The following is an 8,902-nucleotide window of genomic DNA, read 5'->3' on the forward strand; positions in this document are numbered from 1 at the left end:
CCCAAATTCTAATTAATTTGAATACAGATATTTTTGGCATATGCTTCCGTAAACATATGTTGTCTGATCCTTGAAGGCAAGAAATCTTTCAGTTTTATCTTTTTCTTTTGTTCCCACTGCCTGACAACATATCCAATAGTTAGTTGGCACCTGATAAATACTTTTAACTGTTCAATTCCCTTTGTATACCCTTCTAATACATGGAGCCAGATCATACACATAGAAATAACTTACTTATTTGAAGAGATCAGATGGCAAAGTTTCAAATTCAATCAATACCTCGATCCTGTGTCTGCTCCTAGTGTAATATACTTGAAATTTTTCATCTTAACATGTAAAAGTGAATCACATTTGAACTTTTTAAACATATATATCAAATTAGAAAGTTTCCTTTTCATTATTTATTTTGCAATAAAAAAAACAAGTGTGGTCCACAGCTTCCTCATGGCTTTTTTACCTCTGTATTTCTAAACCTGTAGATAAGGGAATTTAAGATAGGGATTAGAATAGTGTAAAATATTTCTAATGCTTTATCAAAGGAGAAGGCAGATGAAGGATGTGCATACTCCAGTATGCATGGAATAAAAAACAGTACAAATGTGATATGCGAACCACAGGTGGAAAGGGCTTTGTGCTGAGCCTCAGTATTGTATTTCCTCAATGAATGTAGGATGACCCCATAAGATATAAGCAGGAGAACAAAACTAATTGTACAGATAAGACCACTGTTGGTAATAACCTTGAGAGCAAGGTCAGTACAGGACAGTTTCAACCAAGGTTGAAATAAACAAATAAAGTCATCCGTAGCATTAGAACCACAGAAAGGCAACTGGACTATGAATGGAACCTGGATTGAGGAATATGAGAAACCTCCTGCCCAGGCCATACAAAACACACATTCTTGTTTATAAGAGTAACATAATGCAATGACTTACAAATAGAAACATATTGTTCAAAGGCCATGAATGTGAGGACAATCATCTCAGAACCACCAAAGAAATGTGCTGCAAAGAGCTGGGTCATGCAGCCTATAAAGGAAATGGTATTTTTCACATAGATAGAGTCCACTATTACCTTGGGGTCAACAACAGAGGAGATCAATGCATCAAAGAAAGAGAAAAAAGTCCAGGAAGAAGTACATGGGAAAGCCTCAGAGAAAGGGTATTGGTGATTGTCAAAATAATAACCAAGTTTCCCTCAAGAGTTGCAAGGTACAAAAGCAAAAAGAAAACAAACACTATTTTCTCAATATCAGGAGTCTATGAGAGTTTCAAGAGAATGAATTCACTAGCAAAACTTAGATTTTCCATAATTTCAGACTTAAGGGCCAAGGATTTGGTGATCACAGGCCACCTGCAAAGGAAATAAAGAAGAAATATCTTTTTTTTAAAAGCCAAAGAAAACAAAGTTTATTAAGGATTCGCCTAGTTGGGTTGCCTCGTAAGGAGCCTAAGCATTTGTAACACTCGTATTCACAAGTGGGCCAGATAGAATCCCAGCTAGACAGAGTCTGAGCTGGACTGAATCTGAGCACCTTCATGGAGGCAAGACGGAACTTAAATACAGAAAAGAGTATAGGAGGGATGGGGGGGGCGGGGTCTGGTAGTCCAACATGATGGGAGGAGGGGTTTAGGAAGGGTCTTGAGGAAAAGTCCAAGGAGGGTATCCAAGGAGGGTCAAAGGCTGGAAACAGCTGGAGGCTATCAGGAGACATCAGACAATGGAGGGTTTGTGTGGGAAGCAGGTGGGGCAGTCAAGAGATAACAGACAATGGTCACAGACTTGAGTATAAAAACCCAGGTTCTGTGGAGAGATACAAGGGGAGCTCAATTTGAGTATGAAAAGCCAGGTTAAGTGAGGAGATTCCAAGGGAGCTCCAGGAAGTTCCCAGAGTCTTGAACCCCATCATTCCCCCCTCAAACAGATTGAACCCAAATTCTTTTGGGGTAAAGGGAGAAGGTCTCAGCTTCTGAAACTTCTTCCTGCTGCAAAGGGGCATAGAGCTGTCCCTGCCTTGATGGATCCTGTTCAAGCGTTCAGAACCTGGGCGGTGCCAGGTCCAGTGGGCTGGAGTGGAGACCTTGGATTCAGATGGAGGTTGGTATATAGCCTGGGCTGTCATCTGGAAGATGATGGCTTGCACTCTGGAAAAGACAAACTGGCAAGGAGGTTAGGCAAATACACACCAAACAGGTACAAAAGGAGTATAAAGATAATTTTTCTGAACAAAATCAAAGATGACTATGGCAAGGCCAAAACATAGAAGGGCATCTTTGATAGAGTAGTTTTTTTCCAGTCAGATATCCCCTTTCTTTCCAGATTGCTCCACAGGTATGTAGAACAAGGAAAGCATATTTTGAGTAAATAAAAACATCAACTGGCCTGGGGTCAGGTCCCAAGGAATGGGTTAAGACTCCCAAAGTCTGTCCTCTCCTTTCATCAACATAAAAAGTGAAAGGTCTTCCTAGATTGGGTAGGTCTAGTGCTGGGGTGGTAGTCAAATTAGTTTTCAGAGTCTCAAAAACTTAAGCCTGGTCTGAGTCAATGCCCTGAGTAGGGTCATGAAAGGGTTTAGCAATAAAACCAAAATTAGGAATCCAGAGTCTAAAAAATCCAGTCATTTCTAAAAACACTTGAACTTGTTTCTTAGTAGCTGGAACAGGGATAGACAGGATTGTCCTTTTTTTCTCAGAGGTTAAGGAGAGAGAGGTGGGTGTGAGTTAATGGCCCAGATACCTTATGGACTGGCATGCTATCAGGACTTTGTTCCAAGAGACCCTATAGCCTGGAATGCCTAAGAAATTAAGGGCTTCTGTGGCAGCAGCCAAAGAAGCCTCCTGGGTGGGGCTACAAATAAGAATATCATGCACATACTGAATTAAGCTACTGCTTGCTAGTTTCAGGTGCCTTAAATCCCTTCCCAAAGCCTGGCCAAATACATGAGGATTATCTTGAAAGCTTTGGGGCAAAACTGTCCACGTTAGCTCATACGGACTTGATTCCCCAGGAAAACTACATTCAAAAGCAAAAATAGATTGTGAATATTCTCCATTAAACTTTTTTTGCTGGAAGGATTGCAGTGTTGCATAGACATAAACAAGGGACAAAGATTCTATACGTAAGGAATTTTTCAATTAAAGGTTGTAGTCCTTCCCAGGTCTCAGTCTTAATCAGATACTGGCTGAGATGGGGGAGCACTTTAGGATCTGGGAAACTAACAGTGGCTGGGGTGGCAGAAGTAGCTCTCTCTGGAATTCCAGTGTCCCAAATATTTGGCCTGACTGTCTCCCACACTCTCAAGGAAATCGGGGAAAATATAGTGAACAGAGGCAAAAGGGAGATGGGAGGTTTAACTAGAGAAAATTGGCTCCCCAATTTCACCATCAGGTCCCTTCCCAACAAGGGGGCAGGGTCAGAGGAGGGCATAAGGAAGGAGTGTTTAAACAACAGATTCTCAAGCAGGCTGGGGAGGGGGTATGTCTGGAGACATTTCTTAGTTTCCCCTTCAATGCCTATGACCCGAGGGGTCAAGGGATGGGTAGGGCCAGAGTGACTGGTTAAAGCAGAGAATTTAGCCATGTTAAAGTGGGTAACCTTACCTTCAGCCTTCGTTTTTGCCCAGGGCTTGGTGAGAGAAGTGGAGAAAGTGGGAGCACTGCCAGCACCCAGGCTTTCCAGTTGTTCCAAGTCTTGAGAAGACTGGAGGACATGGTGCTTGGGGGGCAGTTCCACCACTTTTCCAACCTGAGGGACAGTCTTTCCTCCAATGTCCCTCCTGGTCACATGGGCACAGTTCCACAGGCATTGGTTCCTGGGGCTCCCTTTGGGGGGGGTGCCCTGGAGGGGCACTCCTTGGACCAGTGACCCTCCTTGTTGCAAAGAAAGCAGGTTTCTCCACTGCCCAAGTAGCCAGCCTTCCTCCAAGGGGGTGCCCTGGAGGAGTGCTCCCTGGGTCTTTTCCTGGCCAAGGCGACAGCCAAGAATTGAGCATGCTCCCTGGCCCTGGCCCTTGTCCTTCTTTCTCTTTCCTCTGCTGCAACGAGGTCTCTGTTGTTAAAGGCTCCAAAGACCATCTCCAGTAATTGGGCCTGAGGTGTTTGGGGTCCCATTGCCAATTTCTGCAATTTCCTCCTAATATCTGGGGCAGACTGATTAATAAAATACATGCTAAGGATTGGTGCCCCTTCTATGGGATCAGGATCCAAATTTGTATGCTTTTTAATAGCTTCTACTAGTCAGTTTTGGAAAAGGGCAGGGTTTTCCTTTTCTCCCTGAGTAATTTCCCTAATATTTTGAAAATTTACTTGTTTTTGAAATGCAGGTTTTAGGCCTTCTAACAGGCAAATTACCATAAAGTCTCTCTTTTCCCTGTCCTCACTCTTTTGTAGTCCCATCTGGGGTCACTCGTGGGAATAGCAGCTGTTCCTGGGGGGTATTTTATGGGATTATTGCTAGCCACATGATCCCCAAACTTTTGGGCATGTTCCCAAATTCTCCTCTTCTCTTCAATGGTACAACAGACAAAGAAAAGAATATGCATATCCTTCCAAGAAAGTTCAAATTGTAGGGATACTTCCCTAAAACCCTCAGTGAATGTAGTGGGGTCTTCCGAGTGTCTCCCCAGTTTCTCTTTAATCTGGGTAAGATCCGAAAGAGAGAGTGGAACACACATCCTGGTTGTCCCACTGGGTGGGGTAGGTACTTCTCTCAAGGGAAACAGCCCTGAAGGCCCAGTGGGGACAGGGGCTTGTGGAGGAAGATAGGAAGTCCCACTTCTTGTGAGGGAGGGGCTGGGGAATGCCTGCTGAACTGGATTAGGCTGCAGGGCTATGGGATCTGGCTGGCAAGGGGAAAGATCTGCTGGTACCTGAGGAAGAGTAGGGATCAAAGGGGGAGATGCCACAGAGAATGCCACGGGAGCATGGCCTAAAGCCTGTGTGAATATTGCCCCAGCGAGAGGGGCTGCAGAGGGAGACACCCCAGCAAGGCCCATAGTTGGGGACTGAGGTAGAGTCCCCAAGGAGGGGTGGGTTACAGGCAGTGATACTGTAGAGACTGCCGTGGGGGTGGGGCCTGAGATCTGAGTGAATGGTGCCCCAGTGAGAGGGGCTGCAGAGGGATGTACCTCAGCAAGCCCCCGTGGCTGGGAACTGAGTGGGGTTTGGGAACAGAGATAGGGGAGAAAGTGAGGCCGAGACCCTAGGTGCCATAAACAGGGGGTCATCCAAAACGTCCAATTTGCCCCCATTTCCTTTTTGTGGGATGGCTCTAGCTACAAGCATCTTACAATCTGTTCTGAGAATGGGATCCTGAGAGAGTTCGACAAAGGCCCTTATGTAAGATATTTCTATCCATTTTCCCTTTTGGAGGCAATATAATTGTAATTGTAAAAGGATATTACATTGTAAGGTCCTAAATATGGGCCAGACTTCGTTGTCCTCCAGGTGATACTGAGGCCAAAGTGTGCTGCAAAAGAATACCAACTTTTTCTTTTTAAGGTCTTTAGAGAAGTTATTTTTTTTCCAATTTTATAAAAGACAGCCCAAAGGCAAATTCCTTGAAATTCATTAATTTTGACCCTCTCCCCATTTTTTTTTGCTGTGGAGCTGGAAGTCCCCACCCCCTCCTTAAAGGAGGATGTAGAAGTAAGCCTTGAGAAAAAAAAAAAAGAGGACAAAAATAACCAAGTTTTCCCTGATTTCCTTGAGCCCAGGAAATCCAGAGAATTGGACACCCCCTTACCTGACGTTTCTCTAACCTTCTAGTGACCAGAAACTTCAGAGAAATGTGCTTTGGAGGGTATGCCCAGGTCCACGGCCTCAAACACAGCCACTGGACCAACAACCTGAGTCTCTAACTCTCTAGCGCCCAGAAAGTTCAGAGACTTTGCCTGTTATTGGGACCTGAAGCCAGGTCCGAAAATCTGCTTCCAAGGTGCTTAGAGAACAAGTATGTGATAGGGAGAAGGGGAGGCTTACATACCTTCCAGTTTTAGCAGAAGAATTTGAGATTAGCAGCTTTTACCGGTCAGGTAACCATAAATGAAGAGGTTTAGGGGTGAAGGGGACCCCAAGATACCAACAGTCCGGGTCCTGCTCGAATGAATTCGACTCAAGCCTTCTTAAAGCCAAAGAAAACAAAGTTTATTAAGGATTCGCCTAATTGGGTTGCCTCTTAAGGAGCCTAAGCATTTGAAACGCTTGTATTTACAAGCAGGCCAGATAGAATCTCGGCTAGACGGAGTCTAAGCTGGATTGAATCTGAGCCAAAGAAGAAATATCTTGAATGTGGATTACTAGACCTTTTTGATTAAGCTCTTCAATCTACACAAGTTTTCCCCATTTTGGGTGGCACAATGAAGAGGTGGGATTGAATAAACCTGCCACAGTGAGGATAGGGGTAAAGTTCTTAAATGTCACACACAAACACAAACAGACACACACACTACATTACACTGCACTATACTTAGAATAGTGTCAGGTTTGTGTTGTGGCAAGAAGTGCCCAGGATCAGCATTAACGACTAGGAGAGAAATAGTGTGCTTGTAAAAGATATTGAAAATGCTAAGAGGAATAGGTCAACTATTCTCCTCTCTACCCACTAAATCAAGAGCACATTGCCAGAAATTATTATCATATATTACTGTGAATGAATGAGGGTACAATTTTAAAGTATACACATACATACACAGATGTGTATGAACATATGTTTGTATGCATGTATATACATATATATGCAAATACATTCACATATCAAATTAAACCAAATCATGAGATCCAGCATAATCCCAAAAACATTTAATGATGAAACTTGTCAGGTGTCTACTAGTGGAAAACGGAATAGATCTCTGCAAAGTTTTTCTTTTTTTAGTCTTTTCATTTATTTATTTTTTTAATTTAACTTTTAACATTCATTTTCACAAAATTTGGGGTCCTAAATTTTCTCCCCATTTGTCCCCTATCACCAATCTGTCCTCTCTTCTATCATCCCTCCCTTCCCTTGTTCCCATCTTCTCTTTTGTCCTGTAGGGCCAGATAACATTCTATACCCCTTTACCTGTATTTCTTATTTCCTAGTAGCAAGAACAGTACTCAACAGCTGTTTCTAAAACTTTGAGTTCCAACTTCTCTTCATCCCTCCCTCCCCACCCATTCCCTTTGGGAAGGTCTTTCAATGAAATAGAGGACTCCCAAGCATTTTTGATGAAAAGACCAGAGCTGAAAAGAATGTTTGACTTTCAAACACAAGAATCAGGAGAGAAAATATCTTTGTGGTTCTATTCCCCTTTTCTAAAACTCCTTTCTTCATAGAATACATAGGGCCAAATGTGCATCCTTTCTTCTAAGAGATATTTCTGGATATTTCTTCAAAGTTCTGGAGCTGTTTCGGTCTCTAAGAGACTGAGGATCATATCTCTTGTGTGGACACGCTTTAATTCATTTAGCTTTGGTTGGTATTTAAGCAAACCTTCTTAGCTAAATAGCTGTGATTTGTACTGATGTCCGTCTTAGACAAAATTGGGAGATTTGCAAATTATGCGTTCGAAGGTTTTCCCCTCACCTTTATGGGAATTGAATATCACTTCATAAATGATACTATCTCTGACGACACAGTCATTCATTCATTTGTGAAGGTCTCTGTTATGATCCTTTGTGCATTTTCAAAGGCATTCCAAAACATTTGTCCTCCTACCTATAATTTCACAAGCCCTTGACCTAATTGTCTCCAGATTATTACTAAAAATTAAAGTACCATGACTTATTGTTGTTGGTCTAAAGTCCTAAGCCCAATAGCTTAATTTTAGACTTAACCTCAGATGTTCCCCTACCAACAATTTATAATTTAATAGATCTGGTATCAAGCTTTCAAACCTTCTGACTATAGGAAATTGCCACTAAGAAACATTGCAGGGAAACAATATCTTCCCAAATTCATGTCACTTCCAGGAATGAGTACATTGTTAACTTGTATTCAATGAGGCTTAAAGTCTGCCAGGTGTCAGCTGGGAAATTGAATCAGGAGAATCTTACCTCAGCCCAGGCTGAGCAGCGGCTCTCTCACCCTTACCATGAAATAAACTTTTGCAGTTCATAGCAGCATCTCACAAGCTTACTAGCATCATGGTTTGGAGAGTCAGACCTCTTTTCTTGCTATCCATACCTGGAGTCAGACTCAGAAGAACAGTCACTTAATTGTTCCATAGCATCTTACACTAGTAAGTTCCAATTCTACCTAAATTAATTTACTTATTTAGTACCATACCAATTAAACTATCAGATAATTATTTTCTAGAGCTGGATAGAATAATATCAAAATTCATCTGGAAGAGCAAAAGATCCAGAATATCAAAGGGACTAATTAAAAGAAATCTTAGGGAAGGTGGCCTAGTGCTACCAGATCTCAATTTGTACTATGAAGCACCAATTATCAAAACCACCTGGTTTTGGCTAAGGAACAGAAGGGTAGACAAGTGGAATAGACTTGGCACTCAAGACGCAGTAGGCAAGGAATATAGCAACCTTCTGTTTCATAAAGTCAAGGACCCCAGCTTCTGGGATAAGATCTCACTGTTCGACAAAAATTGCTGGGAAAACTGGATAACAGTGTGGCAGAAATTATGCATAGATCCATGCCTGACACTATACACAAGAATAAAGTCCAAATGCGTACACGGTCTAGGTATAAAAATTGATACCATGAACAAATGGGAGGAGCAAGAAATAGTGTATTTATCATATTTATGGAGAAGGGAAGAATAATTGACTAAAGAAGAGAGAGAAAGCATTGTGAAATGCAAGATGGATAACTTTGATTACATTAAACTGAAAAGTTTTTGCACAACCAAACCCAATGCAACCAAAATTTGGAGGGATGTAGTAAATTGGATAAGAACTTTTACAGC

The 8,902-nt window shown here is 42.2% G+C and overlaps 1 pseudogene; it reads right to left on the reverse strand.

Annotated features, from left to right (window-relative positions):
* Window positions 1–401: 401 nt before the first annotated feature.
* On the reverse strand, window positions 402–1,310 carry LOC140510989 (olfactory receptor 4C15-like; annotated as a pseudogene).
* Between the last annotated feature and the right edge of the window lie 7,592 nt (window positions 1,311–8,902).

This window comes from Notamacropus eugenii, chromosome 6 (assembly GCF_028372415.1).
Source record: "Notamacropus eugenii isolate mMacEug1 chromosome 6, mMacEug1.pri_v2, whole genome shotgun sequence".
Lineage (NCBI taxonomy): Eukaryota > Metazoa > Chordata > Mammalia > Diprotodontia > Macropodidae > Notamacropus > Notamacropus eugenii.